This window comes from Schistocerca cancellata, unplaced genomic scaffold (genome assembly GCF_023864275.1).
Source record: "Schistocerca cancellata isolate TAMUIC-IGC-003103 unplaced genomic scaffold, iqSchCanc2.1 HiC_scaffold_601, whole genome shotgun sequence".
NCBI classification, from domain to species: domain Eukaryota; kingdom Metazoa; phylum Arthropoda; class Insecta; order Orthoptera; family Acrididae; genus Schistocerca; species Schistocerca cancellata.
In genome coordinates this window covers 144,620-159,409 of record NW_026046613.1, presented here as the reverse complement: position 1 = coordinate 159,409, position 14,790 = coordinate 144,620, and the positions used below count along the sequence as shown (strand labels likewise).

At 55.0% G+C, this 14,790-nt stretch overlaps 7 non-coding genes and 8 pseudogenes across 7 annotated transcripts; all 15 read left to right on the top strand.

Moving 5' to 3' along the window:
• Positions 1 to 330: 330 nt before the first annotated feature.
• LOC126134238 (5S ribosomal RNA) lies at positions 331 to 449 on the top strand. Its single transcript, XR_007527646.1, has one exon. It is a non-coding gene; the product is annotated as a 5S ribosomal RNA (ribosomal RNA).
• Positions 450 to 1,303: 854 nt separating this feature from the next.
• LOC126134425 (5S ribosomal RNA) lies at positions 1,304 to 1,424 on the top strand (annotated as a pseudogene).
• An 857-nt stretch (positions 1,425 to 2,281) lies between these two features.
• On the top strand, positions 2,282 to 2,400 carry LOC126134237 (5S ribosomal RNA). The gene has a single exon (XR_007527645.1). It is a non-coding gene; the product is annotated as a 5S ribosomal RNA (ribosomal RNA).
• Positions 2,401 to 3,253: 853 nt separating this feature from the next.
• LOC126134420 (5S ribosomal RNA) lies at positions 3,254 to 3,373 on the top strand (annotated as a pseudogene).
• An 857-nt stretch (positions 3,374 to 4,230) lies between these two features.
• On the top strand, positions 4,231 to 4,349 carry LOC126134199 (5S ribosomal RNA). Its single transcript, XR_007527611.1, has one exon. It is a non-coding gene; the product is annotated as a 5S ribosomal RNA (ribosomal RNA).
• Positions 4,350 to 5,203: 854 nt separating this feature from the next.
• On the top strand, positions 5,204 to 5,323 carry LOC126134419 (5S ribosomal RNA; annotated as a pseudogene).
• Positions 5,324 to 6,177: 854 nt separating this feature from the next.
• Positions 6,178 to 6,297, top strand: LOC126134424 (5S ribosomal RNA; annotated as a pseudogene).
• Positions 6,298 to 7,156: 859 nt separating this feature from the next.
• On the top strand, positions 7,157 to 7,275 carry LOC126134198 (5S ribosomal RNA). The gene has a single exon (XR_007527610.1). It is a non-coding gene; the product is annotated as a 5S ribosomal RNA (ribosomal RNA).
• Positions 7,276 to 8,129: 854 nt separating this feature from the next.
• On the top strand, positions 8,130 to 8,249 carry LOC126134418 (5S ribosomal RNA; annotated as a pseudogene).
• Positions 8,250 to 9,108: 859 nt separating this feature from the next.
• LOC126134236 (5S ribosomal RNA) lies at positions 9,109 to 9,227 on the top strand. Its single transcript, XR_007527644.1, has one exon. It is a non-coding gene; the product is annotated as a 5S ribosomal RNA (ribosomal RNA).
• An 854-nt stretch (positions 9,228 to 10,081) lies between these two features.
• On the top strand, positions 10,082 to 10,201 carry LOC126134417 (5S ribosomal RNA; annotated as a pseudogene).
• Positions 10,202 to 11,060: 859 nt separating this feature from the next.
• Positions 11,061 to 11,179, top strand: LOC126134235 (5S ribosomal RNA). The gene has a single exon (XR_007527643.1). It is a non-coding gene; the product is annotated as a 5S ribosomal RNA (ribosomal RNA).
• Positions 11,180 to 12,034: 855 nt separating this feature from the next.
• On the top strand, positions 12,035 to 12,154 carry LOC126134416 (5S ribosomal RNA; annotated as a pseudogene).
• Positions 12,155 to 13,013: 859 nt separating this feature from the next.
• On the top strand, positions 13,014 to 13,132 carry LOC126134301 (5S ribosomal RNA). The gene has a single exon (XR_007527703.1). It is a non-coding gene; the product is annotated as a 5S ribosomal RNA (ribosomal RNA).
• Positions 13,133 to 13,987: 855 nt separating this feature from the next.
• On the top strand, positions 13,988 to 14,107 carry LOC126134415 (5S ribosomal RNA; annotated as a pseudogene).
• The last annotated feature ends 683 nt before the right edge of the window (positions 14,108 to 14,790 follow it).

The following is a 14,790-nucleotide window of genomic DNA, read 5'->3' as shown; positions in this document are numbered from 1 at the left end:
GGCCCTCCAGCACGACACTGCCACACCCCGCACAGGCCCTCCGCTGAACACCAGGGACAAGATGCGTCCTCCGCTAGTGTCGAAGGCTGAACGCGCCCAGCGAATGACAGGGGGTGCAACGAGCAGCAGTGCGTCTCACACACGCGGCGGTGCGCCCGCCAATTCGGCCGTCACTCTGCTGGGACGCCGGGCGCGCCTCCCCGCGCCGTCCTCGAGGAACTGGCGGTTGCGGAAGGAAGCGCTTTCGTCAAATGCGGCCGAAAACTAACATTTTGTGTGTTGGGAGAAAAGCCGAACGCGAATTCTGCCGTGCTCCTACATTAGATGAGCGCCAACGGCGATACCATGATGAATACACCGGTTCTCGTCCGATCACCGAAGTTAAGCATCATCGGGCCCTGCTAGTACTTGGATGGGTGACCGCCTGGGAAACCCGGGTGCTGTTGGCTCCCTTCCTGTTTTTTTTTTTTTGTTATGTCGCCAGCCCAATTTTCAAACTACCTTTCTGTTGTGACAAAGATGCTTCCTTAAACCGTTTAAACTACTGTAATGGTACGATAATGCAGTAATTAACTCAGTTTGAGGGAGAATGTGCTAACCAAGTTTGCCAAGAAGACTTTGAAAACGACAAAACAGTACGAATTGGCAGGTGATTTCTGAAATACGTCACCGCCTATTGTTGTGTAGGAATGTAGAGTTCCAAATTTGATTTGTAACCACGAATTTATTCCTTAGTCGTCTCGTCTCGTCTCGTCTCGTCTCGTCCCGCAGACGTTTTTCGTGCTTGCGCTGTCATATGGACCACGACCCGAGCGGCAGCGAGCGGCAGTCGAGCAAAGTCGGGACAAGTCGGGACGGGGACAGGGACAGGGATAGGAATGGTGCGAATGCACTGCAAACTACGCAGACACCTGGTGTGAGGCGCGGCGAGGCGAGGCGAGGCGAGGCGAGGAAGCCCACATCGCTACCAGTGGGCCCTCCAGCACGACACTGCCACACCCCGCACAGGCCCTCCGCTGAACACCAGGGACAAGATGCGTCCTCCGCTAGTGTCGAAGGCTGAACGCGCCCAGCGAATGACAGGGGGTGCAACGAGCAGCAGTGCGTCTCACACACGCGGCGGTGCGCCCGCCAATTCGGCCGTCACTCTGCTGGGACGCCGGGCGCGCCTCCCCGCGCCGTCCTCGAGGAACTGGCGGTTGCGGAAGGAAGCGCTTTCGTCAAATGCGGCCGAAAACTAACATTTTGTGTGTTGGGAGAAAAGCCGAACGCGAATTCTGCCGTGCTCCTACATTAGATGAGCGCCAACGGCGATACCATGATGAATACACCGGTTCTCGTCCGACCACCGAAGTTAAGCCTTCATCATGCCCGGCTAGTACTTGGATGGGTGACCGCCTGGGTCAACCCGGGTGCTGTTGGCCCCCTTCCCGTTTTTTTTTTTGTTATGTTGCCAGCCCAATTTTCAAACTACGTTTCTGTTGTGACAAAGATGCTTACTTAAGCCTTTTAAACTACTGTAATGGTACGAAAATGCAGTAATTAACTCAGTTTGAGGGAGAATGTGCTAACCAAGTTTGCCAAGAAGACTTTGAAAACGACAAAACAGTACGAATTGGCAGGTGATTTCTGAAATACGTCACCGCCTATTGTTGTGTAGGAATGTAGAGTTCCAAATTTGATTTGTAACCACGAATTTATTCCTTAGTCGTCTCGTCTCGTCTCGTCTCGTCTCGTCCCGCAGACGTTTTTCGTGCTTGCGCTGTCATATGGACCACGACCCGAGCGGCAGCGAGCGGCAGTCGAGCAAAGTCGGGACAAGTCGGGACGGGGACAGGGACAGGGATAGGAATGGTGCGAATGCACTGCAAACTACGCAGACACCTGGTGTGAGGCGCGGCGAGGCGAGGCGAGGCGAGGCGAGGCGTGGAAGCCCACATCGCTACCAGTGGGCCCTCCAGCACGACACTGCCACACCCCGCACAGGCCCTCCGCTGAACACCAGGGACAAGATGCGTCCTCCGCTAGTGTCGAAGGCTGAACGCGCCCAGCGAATGACAGGGGGTGCAACGAGCAGCAGTGCGTCTCACACACGCGGCGGTGCGCCCGCCAATTCGGCCGTCACTCTGCTGGGACGCCGGGCGCGCCTCCCCGCGCCGTCCTCGAGGAACTGGCGGTTGCGGAAGGAAGCGCTTTCGTCAAATGCGGCCGAAAACTAACATTTTGTGTGTTGGGAGAAAAGCCGAACGCGAATTCTGCCGTGCTCCTACATTAGATGAGCGCCAACGGCGATACCATGATGAATACACCGGTTCTCGTCCGATCACCGAAGTTAAGCATCATCGGGCCCTGCTAGTACTTGGATGGGTGACCGCCTGGGAAACCCGGGTGCTGTTGGCTCCCTTCCTGTTTTTTTTTTTTTGTTATGTCGCCAGCCCAATTTTCAAACTACCTTTCTGTTGTGACAAAGATGCTTCCTTAAACCGTTTAAACTACTGTAATGGTACGATAATGCAGTAATTAACTCAGTTTGAGGGAGAATGTGCTAACCAAGTTTGCCAAGAAGACTTTGAAAACGACAAAACAGTACGAATTGGCAGGTGATTTCTGAAATACGTCACCGCCTATTGTTGTGTAGGAATGTAGAGTTCCAAATTTGATTTGTAACCACGAATTTATTCCTTAGTCGTCTCGTCTCGTCTCGTCTCGTCTCGTCTCGCAGACGTTTTTCGTGCTTGCGCTGTCATATGGACCACGACCCGAGCGGCAGCGAGCGGCAGTCGAGCAAAGTCGGGACAAGTCGGGACGGGGACAGGGACAGGGATAGGAATGGTGCGAATGCACTGCAAACTACGCAGACACCTGGTGTGAGGCGCGGCGAGGCGAGGCGAGGCGAGGCGAGGAAGCCCACATCGCTACCAGTGGGCCCTCCAGCACGACACTGCCACACCCCGCACAGGCCCTCCGCTGAACACCAGGGACAAGATGCGTCCTCCGCTAGTGTCGAAGGCTGAACGCGCCCAGCGAATGACAGGGGAGCAACGAGCAGCAGTGCGTCTCACACACGCGGCGGTGCGCCCGCCAATTCGGCCGTCACTCTGCTGGGACGCCGGGCGCGCCTCCCCGCGCCGTCCTCGAGGAACTGGCGGTTGCGGAAGGAAGCGCTTTCGTCAAATGCGGCCGAAAACTAACATTTTGTGTGTTGGGAGAAAAGCCGAACGCGAATTCTGCCGTGCTCCTACATTAGATGAGCGCCAACGGCGATACCATGATGAATACACCGGTTCTCGTCCGACCACCGAAGTTAAGCATCATCATGCCCGGCTAGTACTTGGATGGGTGACCGCCTGGGTCAACCCGGGTGCTGTTGGCTCCCTTCCCGTTTTTTTTTTTGTTATGTTGCCAGCCCAATTTTCAAACTACGTTTCTGTTGGGACAAAGATGCTTCCTTAAGCCTTTTAAACTACTGTAATGGTACGAAAATGCAGTAATTAACTCAGTTTGAGGGAGAATGTGCTAACCAAGTTTGCCAAGAAGACTTTGAAAACGACAAAACAGTACGAATCGGCAGGTGATTTCTGAAATACGTCACCGCCTATTGTTGTGTAGGAATGTAGAGTTCCAAATTTGATTTGTAACCACGAATTTATTCCTTAGTCGTCTCGTCTCGTCTCGTCTCGTCTCGTCCCGCAGACGTTTTTCGTGCTTGCGCTGTCATATGGACCACGACCCGAGCGGCAGCGAGCGGCAGTCGAGCAAAGTCGGGACAAGTCGGGACGGGGACAGGGACAGGGATAGGAATGGTGCGAATGCACTGCAAACTACGCAGACACCTGGTGTGAGGCGCGGCGAGGCGAGGCGAGGCGAGGCGAGGCGTGGAAGCCCACATCGCTACCAGTGGGCCCTCCAGCACGACACTGCCACACCCCGCACAGGCCCTCCGCTGAACACCAGGGACAAGATGCGTCCTCCGCTAGTGTCGAAGGCTGAACGCGCCCAGCGAATGACAGGGGGTGCAACGAGCAGCAGTGCGTCTCACACACGCGGCGGTGCGCCCGCCAATTCGGCCGTCACTCTGCTGGGACGCCGGGCGCGCCTCCCCGCGCCGTCCTCGAGGAACTGGCGGTTGCGGAAGGAAGCGCTTTCGTCAAATGCGGCCGAAAACTAACATTTTGTGTGTTGGGAGAAAAGCCGAACGCGAATTCTGCCGTGCTCCTACATTAGATGAGCGCCAACGGCCATACCATGATGAATACACCGGTTCTCGTCCGATCACCGAAGTTAAGCATCATCGGGCCCTGCTAGTACTTGGATGGGTGACCGCCTGGGAAACCCGGGTGCTGTTGGCTCCCTTCCTGTTTTTTTTTTTTTGTTATGTCGCCAGCCCAATTTTCAAACTACCTTTCTGTTGTGACAAAGATGCTTCCTTAAACCGTTTAAACTACTGTAATGGTACGATAATGCAGTAATTAACTCAGTTTGAGGGAGAATGTGCTAACCAAGTTTGCCAAGAAGACTTTGAAAACGACAAAACAGTACGAATTGGCAGGTGATTTCTGAAATACGTCACCGCCTATTGTTGTGTAGGAATGTAGAGTTCCAAATTTGATTTGTAACCACGAATTTATTCCTTAGTCGTCTCGTCTCGTCTCGTCTCGTCTCGTCCCGCAGACGTTTTTCGTGCTTGCGCTGTCATATGGACCACGACCCGAGCGGCAGCGAGCGGCAGTCGAGCAAAGTCGGGACAAGTCGGGACGGGGACAGGGACAGGGATAGGAATGGTGCGAATGCACTGCAAACTACGCAGACACCTGGTGTGAGGCGCGGCGAGGCGAGGCGAGGCGAGGCGAGGAAGCCCACATCGCTACCAGTGGGCCCTCCAGCACGACACTGCCACACCCCGCACAGGCCCTCCGCTGAACACCAGGGACAAGATGCGTCCTCCGCTAGTGTCGAAGGCTGAACGCGCCCAGCGAATGACAGGGGGTGCAACGAGCAGCAGTGCGTCTCACACACGCGGCGGTGCGCCCGCCAATTCGGCCGTCACTCTGCTGGGACGCCGGGCGCGCCTCCCCGCGCCGTCCTCGAGGAACTGGCGGTTGCGGAAGGAAGCGCTTTCGTCAAATGCGGCCGAAAACTAACATTTTGTGTGTTGGGAGAAAAGCCGAACGCGAATTCTGCCGTGCTCCTACATTAGATGAGCGCCAACGGCGATACCATGATGAATACACCGGTTCTCGTCCGACCACCGAAGTTAAGCATCATCATGCCCGGCTAGTACTTGGATGGGTGACCGCCTGGGTCAACCCGGGTGCTGTTGGCTCCCTTCCCGTTTTTTTTTTTTTTGTTATGTTGCCAGCCCAATTTTCAAACTACGTTTCTGTTGGGACAAAGATGCTTCCTTAAGCCTTTTAAACTACTGTAATGGTACGAAAATGCAGTAATTAACTCAGTTTGAGGGAGAATGTGCTAACCAAGTTTGCCAAGAAGACTTTGAAAACGACAAAACAGTACGAATTGGCAGGTGATTTCTGAAATACGTCACCGCCTATTGTTGTGTAGGAATGTAGAGTTCCAAATTTGATTTGTAACCACGAATTTATTCCTTAGTCGTCTCGTCTCGTCTCGTCTCGTCTCGTCCCGCAGACGTTTTTCGTGCTTGCGCTGTCATATGGACCACGACCCGAGCGGCAGCGAGCGGCAGTCGAGCAAAGTCGGGACAAGTCGGGACGGGGACAGGGACAGGGATAGGAATGGTGCGAATGCACTGCAAACTACGCAGACACCTGGTGTGAGGCGCGGCGAGGCGAGGCGAGGCGAGGCGAGGAAGCCCACATCGCTACCAGTGGGCCCTCCAGCACGACACTGCCACACCCCGCACAGGCCCTCCGCTGAACACCAGGGACAAGATGCGTCCTCCGCTAGTGTCGAAGGCTGAACGCGCCCAGCGAATGACAGGGGAGCAACGAGCAGCAGTGCGTCTCACACACGCGGCGGTGCGCCCGCCAATTCGGCCGTCACTCTGCTGGGACGCCGGGCGCGCCTCCCCGCGCCGTCCTCGAGGAACTGGCGGTTGCGGAAGGAAGCGCTTTCGTCAAATGCGGCCGAAAACTAACATTTTGTGTGTTGGGAGAAAAGCCGAACGCGAATTCTGCCGTGCTCCTACATTAGATGAGCGCCAACGGCGATACCATGATGAATACACCGGTTCTCGTCCGACCACCGAAGTTAAGCATCATCATGCCCGGCTATTACTTGGATGGGTGACCGCCTGGGTCAACCCGGGTGCTGTTGGCTCCCTTCCTGTTTTTTTTTTTTTGTTATGTTGCCAGCCCAATTTTCAAACTACGTTTCTGTTGGGACAAAGATGCTTCCTTAAGCCTTTTAAACTACTGTAATGGTACGAAAATGCAGTAATTAACTCAGTTTGAGGGAGAATGTGCTAACCAAGTTTGCCAAGAAGACTTTGAAAACGACAAAACAGTACGAATCGGCAGGTGATTTCTGAAATACGTCACCGCCTATTGTTGTGTAGGAATGTAGAGTTCCAAATTTGATTTGTAACCACGAATTTATTCCTTAGTCGTCTCGTCTCGTCTCGTCTCGTCTCGTCCCGCAGACGTTTTTCGTGCTTGCGCTGTCATATGGACCACGACCCGAGCGGCAGTGAGCGGCAGTCGAGCAAAGTCGGGACAAGTCGGGACGGGGACAGGGACAGGGATAGGAATGGTGCGAATGCACTGCAAACTACGCAGACACCTGGTGTGAGGCGCGGCGAGGCGAGGCGAGGCGAGGCGAGGCGTGGAAGCCCACATCGCTACCAGTGGGCCCTCCAGCACGACACTGCCACACCCCGCACAGGCCCTCCGCTGAACACCAGGGACAAGATGCGTCCTCCGCTAGTGTCGAAGGCTGAACGCGCCCAGCGAATGACAGGGGGTGCAACGAGCAGCAGTGCGTCTCACACACGCGGCGGTGCGCCCGCCAATTCGGCCGTCACTCTGCTGGGACGCCGGGCGCGCCTCCCCGCGCCGTCCTCGAGGAACTGGCGGTTGCGGAAGGAAGCGCTTTCGTCAAATGCGGCCGAAAACTAACATTTTGTGTGTTGGGAGAAAAGCCGAACGCGAATTCTGCCGTGCTCCTACATTAGATGAGCGCCAACGGCCATACCATGATGAATACACCGGTTCTCGTCCGATCACCGAAGTTAAGCATCATCGGGCCCTGCTAGTACTTGGATGGGTGACCGCCTGGGAAACCCGGGTGCTGTTGGCTCCCTTCCTGTTTTTTTTTTTTTGTTATGTCGCCAGCCCAATTTTCAAACTACCTTTCTGTTGTGACAAAGATGCTTCCTTAAACCGTTTAAACTACTGTAATGGTACGATAATGCAGTAATTAACTCAGTTTGAGGGAGAATGTGCTAACCAAGTTTGCCAAGAAGACTTTGAAAACGACAAAACAGTACGAATTGGCAGGTGATTTCTGAAATACGTCACCGCCTATTGTTGTGTAGGAATGTAGAGTTCCAAATTTGATTTGTAACCACGAATTTATTCCTTAGTCGTCTCGTCTCGTCTCGTCTCGTCTCGTCCCGCAGACGTTTTTCGTGCTTGCGCTGTCATATGGACCACGACCCGAGCGGCAGCGAGCGGCAGTCGAGCAAAGTCGGGACAAGTCGGGACGGGGACAGGGACAGGGATAGGAATGGTGCGAATGCACTGCAAACTACGCAGACACCTGGTGTGAGGCGCGGCGAGGCGAGGCGAGGCGAGGCGAGGAAGCCCACATCGCTACCAGTGGGCCCTCCAGCACGACACTGCCACACCCCGCACAGGCCCTCCGCTGAACACCAGGGACAAGATGCGTCCTCCGCTAGTGTCGAAGGCTGAACGCGCCCAGCGAATGACAGGGGGTGCAACGAGCAGCAGTGCGTCTCACACACGCGGCGGTGCGCCCGCCAATTCGGCCGTCACTCTGCTGGGACGCCGGGCGCGCCTCCCCGCGCCGTCCTCGAGGAACTGGCGGTTGCGGAAGGAAGCGCTTTCGTCAAATGCGGCCGAAAACTAACATTTTGTGTGTTGGGAGAAAAGCCGAACGCGAATTCTGCCGTGCTCCTACATTAGATGAGCGCCAACGGCGATACCATGATGAATACACCGGTTCTCGTCCGACCACCGAAGTTAAGCATCATCATGCCCGGCTAGTACTTGGATGGGTGACCGCCTGGGTCAACCCGGGTGCTGTTGGCTCCCTTCCCGTTTTTTTTTTTTTGTTATGTTGCCAGCCCAATTTTCAAACTACGTTTCTGTTGGGACAAAGATGCTTCCTTAAGCCTTTTAAACTACTGTAATGGTACGAAAATGCAGTAATTAACTCAGTTTGAGGGAGAATGTGCTAACCAAGTTTGCCAAGAAGACTTTGAAAACGACAAAACAGTAAGAATCGGCAGGTGATTTCTGAAATACGTCACCGCCTATTGTTGTGTAGGAATGTAGAGTTCCAAATTTGATTTGTAACCACGAATTTATTCCTTAGTCGTCTCGTCTCGTCTCGTCTCGTCTCGTCCCGCAGACGTTTTTCGTGCTTGCGCTGTCATATGGACCACGACCCGAGCGGCAGCGAGCGGCAGTCGAGCAAAGTCGGGACAAGTCGGGACGGGGACAGGGACAGGGATAGGAATGGTGCGAATGCACTGCAAACTACGCAGACACCTGGTGTGAGGCGCGGCGAGGCGAGGCGAGGCGAGGCGAGGCGTGGAAGCCCACATCGCTACCAGTGGGCCCTCCAGCACGACACTGCCACACCCCGCACAGGCCCTCCGCTGAACACCAGGGACAAGATGCGTCCTCCGCTAGTGTCGAAGGCTGAACGCGCCCAGCGAATGACAGGGGGTGCAACGAGCAGCAGTGCGTCTCACACACGCGGCGGTGCGCCCGCCAATTCGGCCGTCACTCTGCTGGGACGCCGGGCGCGCCTCCCCGCGCCGTCCTCGAGGAACTGGCGGTTGCGGAAGGAAGCGCTTTCGTCAAATGCGGCCGAAAACTAACATTTTGTGTGTTGGGAGAAAAGCCGAACGCGAATTCTGCCGTGCTCCTACATTAGATGAGCGCCAACGGCGATACCATGATGAATACACCGGTTCTCGTCCGATCACCGAAGTTAAGCATCATCGGGCCCTGCTAGTACTTGGATGGGTGACCGCCTGGGAAACCCGGGTGCTGTTGGCTCCCTTCCTGTTTTTTTTTTTTTGTTATGTCGCCAGCCCAATTTTCAAACTACCTTTCTGTTGTGACAAAGATGCTTCCTTAAACCGTTTAAACTACTGTAATGGTACGATAATGCAGTAATTAACTCAGTTTGAGGGAGAATGTGCTAACCAAGTTTGCCAAGAAGACTTTGAAAACGACAAAACAGTACGAATTGGCAGGTGATTTCTGAAATACGTCACCGCCTATTGTTGTGTAGGAATGTAGAGTTCCAAATTTGATTTGTAACCACGAATTTATTCCTTAGTCGTCTCGTCTCGTCTCGTCTCGTCTCGTCCCGCAGACGTTTTTCGTGCTTGCGCTGTCATATGGACCACGACCCGAGCGGCAGCGAGCGGCAGTCGAGCAAAGTCGGGACAAGTCGGGACGGGGACAGGGACAGGGATAGGAATGGTGCGAATGCACTGCAAACTACGCAGACACCTGGTGTGAGGCGCGGCGAGGCGAGGCGAGGCGAGGCGAGGAAGCCCACATCGCTACCAGTGGGCCCTCCAGCACGACACTGCCACACCCCGCACAGGCCCTCCGCTGAACACCAGGGACAAGATGCGTCCTCCGCTAGTGTCGAAGGCTGAACGCGCCCAGCGAATGACAGGGGGTGCAACGAGCAGCAGTGCGTCTCACACACGCGGCGGTGCGCCCGCCAATTCGGCCGTCACTCTGCTGGGACGCCGGGCGCGCCTCCCCGCGCCGTCCTCGAGGAACTGGCGGTTGCGGAAGGAAGCGCTTTCGTCAAATGCGGCCGAAAACTAACATTTTGTGTGTTGGGAGAAAAGCCGAACGCGAATTCTGCCGTGCTCCTACATTAGATGAGCGCCAACGGCGATACCATGATGAATACACCGGTTCTCGTCCGACCACCGAAGTTAAGCATCATCATGCCCGGCTAGTACTTGGATGGGTGACCGCCTGGGTCAACCCGGGTGCTGTTGGCTCCCTTCCCGTTTTTTTTTTTTTGTTATGTTGCCAGCCCAATTTTCAAACTACGTTTCTGTTGGGACAAAGATGCTTCCTTAAGCCTTTTAAACTACTGTAATGGTACGAAAATGCAGTAATTAACTCAGTTTGAGGGAGAATGTGCTAACCAAGTTTGCCAAGAAGACTTTGAAAACGACAAAACAGTACGAATCGGCAGGTGATTTCTGAAATACGTCACCGCCTATTGTTGTGTAGGAATGTAGAGTTCCAAATTTGATTTGTAACCACGAATTTATTCCTTAGTCGTCTCGTCTCGTCTCGTCTCGTCTCGTCCCGCAGACGTTTTTCGTGCTTGCGCTGTCATATGGACCACGACCCGAGCGGCAGCGAGCGGCAGTCGAGCAAAGTCGGGACAAGTCGGGACGGGGACAGGGACAGGGATAGGAATGGTGCGAATGCACTGCAAACTACGCAGACACCTGGTGTGAGGCGCGGCGAGGCGAGGCGAGGCGAGGCGAGGCGTGGAAGCCCACATCGCTACCAGTGGGCCCTCCAGCACGACACTGCCACACCCCGCACAGGCCCTCCGCTGAACACCAGGGACAAGATGCGTCCTCCGCTAGTGTCGAAGGCTGAACGCGCCCAGCGAATGACAGGGGGTGCAACGAGCAGCAGTGCGTCTCACACACGCGGCGGTGCGCCCGCCAATTCGGCCGTCACTCTGCTGGGACGCCGGGCGCGCCTCCCCGCGCCGTCCTCGAGGAACTGGCGGTTGCGGAAGGAAGCGCTTTCGTCAAATGCGGCCGAAAACTAACATTTTGTGTGTTGGGAGAAAAGCCGAACGCGAATTCTGCCGTGCTCCTACATTAGATGAGCGCCAACGGCGATACCATGATGAATACACCGGTTCTCGTCCGATCACCGAAGTTAAGCATCATCGGGCCCTGCTAGTACTTGGATGGGTGACCGCCTGGGAAACCCGGGTGCTGTTGGCTCCCTTCCTGTTTTTTTTTTTTTTGTTATGTCGCCAGCCCAATTTTCAAACTACCTTTCTGTTGTGACAAAGATGCTTCCTTAAACCGTTTAAACTACTGTAATGGTACGATAATGCAGTAATTAACTCAGTTTGAGGGAGAATGTGCTAACCAAGTTTGCCAAGAAGACTTTGAAAACGACAAAACAGTACGAATTGGCAGGTGATTTCTGAAATACGTCACCGCCTATTGTTGTGTAGGAATGTAGAGTTCCAAATTTGATTTGTAACCACGAATTTATTCCTTAGTCGTCTCGTCTCGTCTCGTCTCGTCTCGTCCCGCAGACGTTTTTCGTGCTTGCGCTGTCATATGGACCACGACCCGAGCGGCAGCGAGCGGCAGTCGAGCAAAGTCGGGACAAGTCGGGACGGGGACAGGGACAGGGATAGGAATGGTGCGAATGCACTGCAAACTACGCAGACACCTGGTGTGAGGCGCGGCGAGGCGAGGCGAGGCGAGGCGAGGAAGCCCACATCGCTACCAGTGGGCCCTCCAGCACGACACTGCCACACCCCGCACAGGCCCTCCGCTGAACACCAGGGACAAGATGCGTCCTCCGCTAGTGTCGAAGGCTGAACGCGCCCAGCGAATGACAGGGGGTGCAACGAGCAGCAGTGCGTCTCACACACGCGGCGGTGCGCCCGCCAATTCGGCCGTCACTCTGCTGGGACGCCGGGCGCGCCTCCCCGCGCCGTCCTCGAGGAACTGGCGGTTGCGGAAGGAAGCGCTTTCGTCAAATGCGGCCGAAAACTAACATTTTGTGTGTTGGGAGAAAAGCCGAACGCGAATTCTGCCGTGCTCCTACATTAGATGAGCGCCAACGGCGATACCATGATGAATACACCGGTTCTCGTCCGACCACCGAAGTTAAGCATCATCATGCCCGGCTAGTACTTGGATGGGTGACCGCCTGGGTCAACCCGGGTGCTGTTGGCTCCCTTCCCGTTTTTTTTTTTTTGTTATGTTGCCAGCCCAATTTTCAAACTACGTTTCTGTTGGGACAAAGATGCTTCCTTAAGCCTTTTAAACTACTGTAATGGTACGAAAATGCAGTAATTAACTCAGTTTGAGGGAGAATGTGCTAACCAAGTTTGCCAAGAAGACTTTGAAAACGACAAAACAGTACGAATCGGCAGGTGATTTCTGAAATACGTCACCGCCTATTGTTGTGTAGGAATGTAGAGTTCCAAATTTGATTTGTAACCACGAATTTATTCCTTAGTCGTCTCGTCTCGTCTCGTCTCGTCTCGTCCCGCAGACGTTTTTCGTGCTTGCGCTGTCATATGGACCACGACCCGAGCGGCAGCGAGCGGCAGTCGAGCAAAGTCGGGACAAGTCGGGACGGGGACAGGGACAGGGATAGGAATGGTGCGAATGCACTGCAAACTACGCAGACACCTGGTGTGAGGCGCGGCGAGGCGAGGCGAGGCGAGGCGAGGCGTGGAAGCCCACATCGCTACCAGTGGGCCCTCCAGCACGACACTGCCACACCCCGCACAGGCCCTCCGCTGAACACCAGGGACAAGATGCGTCCTCCGCTAGTGTCGAAGGCTGAACGCGCCCAGCGAATGACAGGGGGTGCAACGAGCAGCAGTGCGTCTCACACACGCGGCGGTGCGCCCGCCAATTCGGCCGTCACTCTGCTGGGACGCCGGGCGCGCCTCCCCGCGCCGTCCTCGAGGAACTGGCGGTTGCGGAAGGAAGCGCTTTCGTCAAATGCGGCCGAAAACTAACATTTTGTGTGTTGGGAGAAAAGCCTAACGCGAATTCTGCCGTGCTCCTACATTAGATGAGCGCCAACGGCGATACCATGATGAATACACCGGTTCTCGTCCGATCACCGAAGTTAAGCATCATCGGGCCCTCCTAGTACTTGGATGGGTGACCGCCTGGGAAACCCGGGTGCTGTTGGCTCCCTTCCTGTTTTTTTTTTTTTTGTTATGTCGCCAGCCCAATTTTCAAACTACCTTTCTGTTGTGACAAAGATGCTTCCTTAAACCGTTTAAACTACTGTAATGGTACGATAATGCAGTAATTAACTCAGTTTGAGGGAGAATGTGCTAACCAAGTTTGCCAAGAAGACTTTGAAAACGACAAAACAGTACGAATTGGCAGGTGATTTCTGAAATACGTCACCGCCTATTGTTGTGTAGGAATGTAGAGTTCCAAATTTGATTTGTAACCACGAATTTATTCCTTAGTCGTCTCGTCTCGTCTCGTCTCGTCTCGTCCCGCAGACGTTTTTCGTGCTTGCGCTGTCATATGGACCACGACCCGAGCGGCAGCGAGCGGCAGTCGAGCAAAGTCGGGACAAGTCGGGACGGGGACAGGGACAGGGATAGGAATGGTGCGAATGCACTGCAAACTACGCAGACACCTGGTGTGAGGCGCGGCGAGGCGAGGCGAGGCGAGGCGAGGAAGCCCACATCGCTACCAGTGGGCCCTCCAGCACGACACTGCCACACCCCGCACAGGCCCTCCGCTGAACACCAGGGACAAGATGCGTCCTCCGCTAGTGTCGAAGGCTGAACGCGCCCAGCGAATGACAGGGGGTGCAACGAGCAGCAGTGCGTCTCACACACGCGGCGGTGCGCCCGCCAATTCGGCCGTCACTCTGCTGGGACGCCGGGCGCGCCTCCCCGCGCCGTCCTCGAGGAACTGGCGGTTGCGGAAGGAAGCGCTTTCGTCAAATGCGGCCGAAAACTAACATTTTGTGTGTTGGGAGAAAAGCCGAACGCGAATTCTGCCGTGCTCCTACATTAGATGAGCGCCAACGGCGATACCATGATGAATACACCGGTTCTCGTCCGACCACCGAAGTTAAGCATCATCATGCCCGGCTAGTACTTGGATGGGTGACCGCCTGGGTCAACCCGGGTGCTGTTGGCTCCCTTCCCGTTTTTTTTTTTTTGTTATGTTGCCAGCCCAATTTTCAAACTACGTTTCTGTTGGGACAAAGATGCTTCCTTAAGCCTTTTAAACTACTGTAATGGTACGAAAATGCAGTAATTAACTCAGTTTGAGGGAGAATGTGCTAACCAAGTTTGCCAAGAAGACTTTGAAAACGACAAAACAGTACGAATCGGCAGGTGATTTCTGAAATACGTCACCGCCTATTGTTGTGTAGGAATGTAGAGTTCCAAATTTGATTTGTAACCACGAATTTATTCCTTAGTCGTCTCGTCTCGTCTCGTCTCGTCTCGTCCCGCAGACGTTTTTCGTGCTTGCGCTGTCATATGGACCACGACCCGAGCGGCAGCGAGCGGCAGTCGAGCAAAGTCGGGACAAGTCGGGACGGGGACAGGGACAGGGATAGGAATGGTGCGAATGCACTGCAAACTACGCAGACACCTGGTGTGAGGCGCGGCGAGGCGAGGCGAGGCGAGGCGAGGCGTGGAAGCCCACATCGCTACCAGTGGGCCCTCCAGCACGACACTGCCACACCCCGCACAGGCCCTCCGCTGAACACCAGGGACAAGATGCGTCCTCCGCTAGTGTCGAAGGCTGAACGCGCCCAGCGAATGACAGGGGGTGCAACGAGCAGCAGTGCGTCTCACACACGCGGCGGTGCG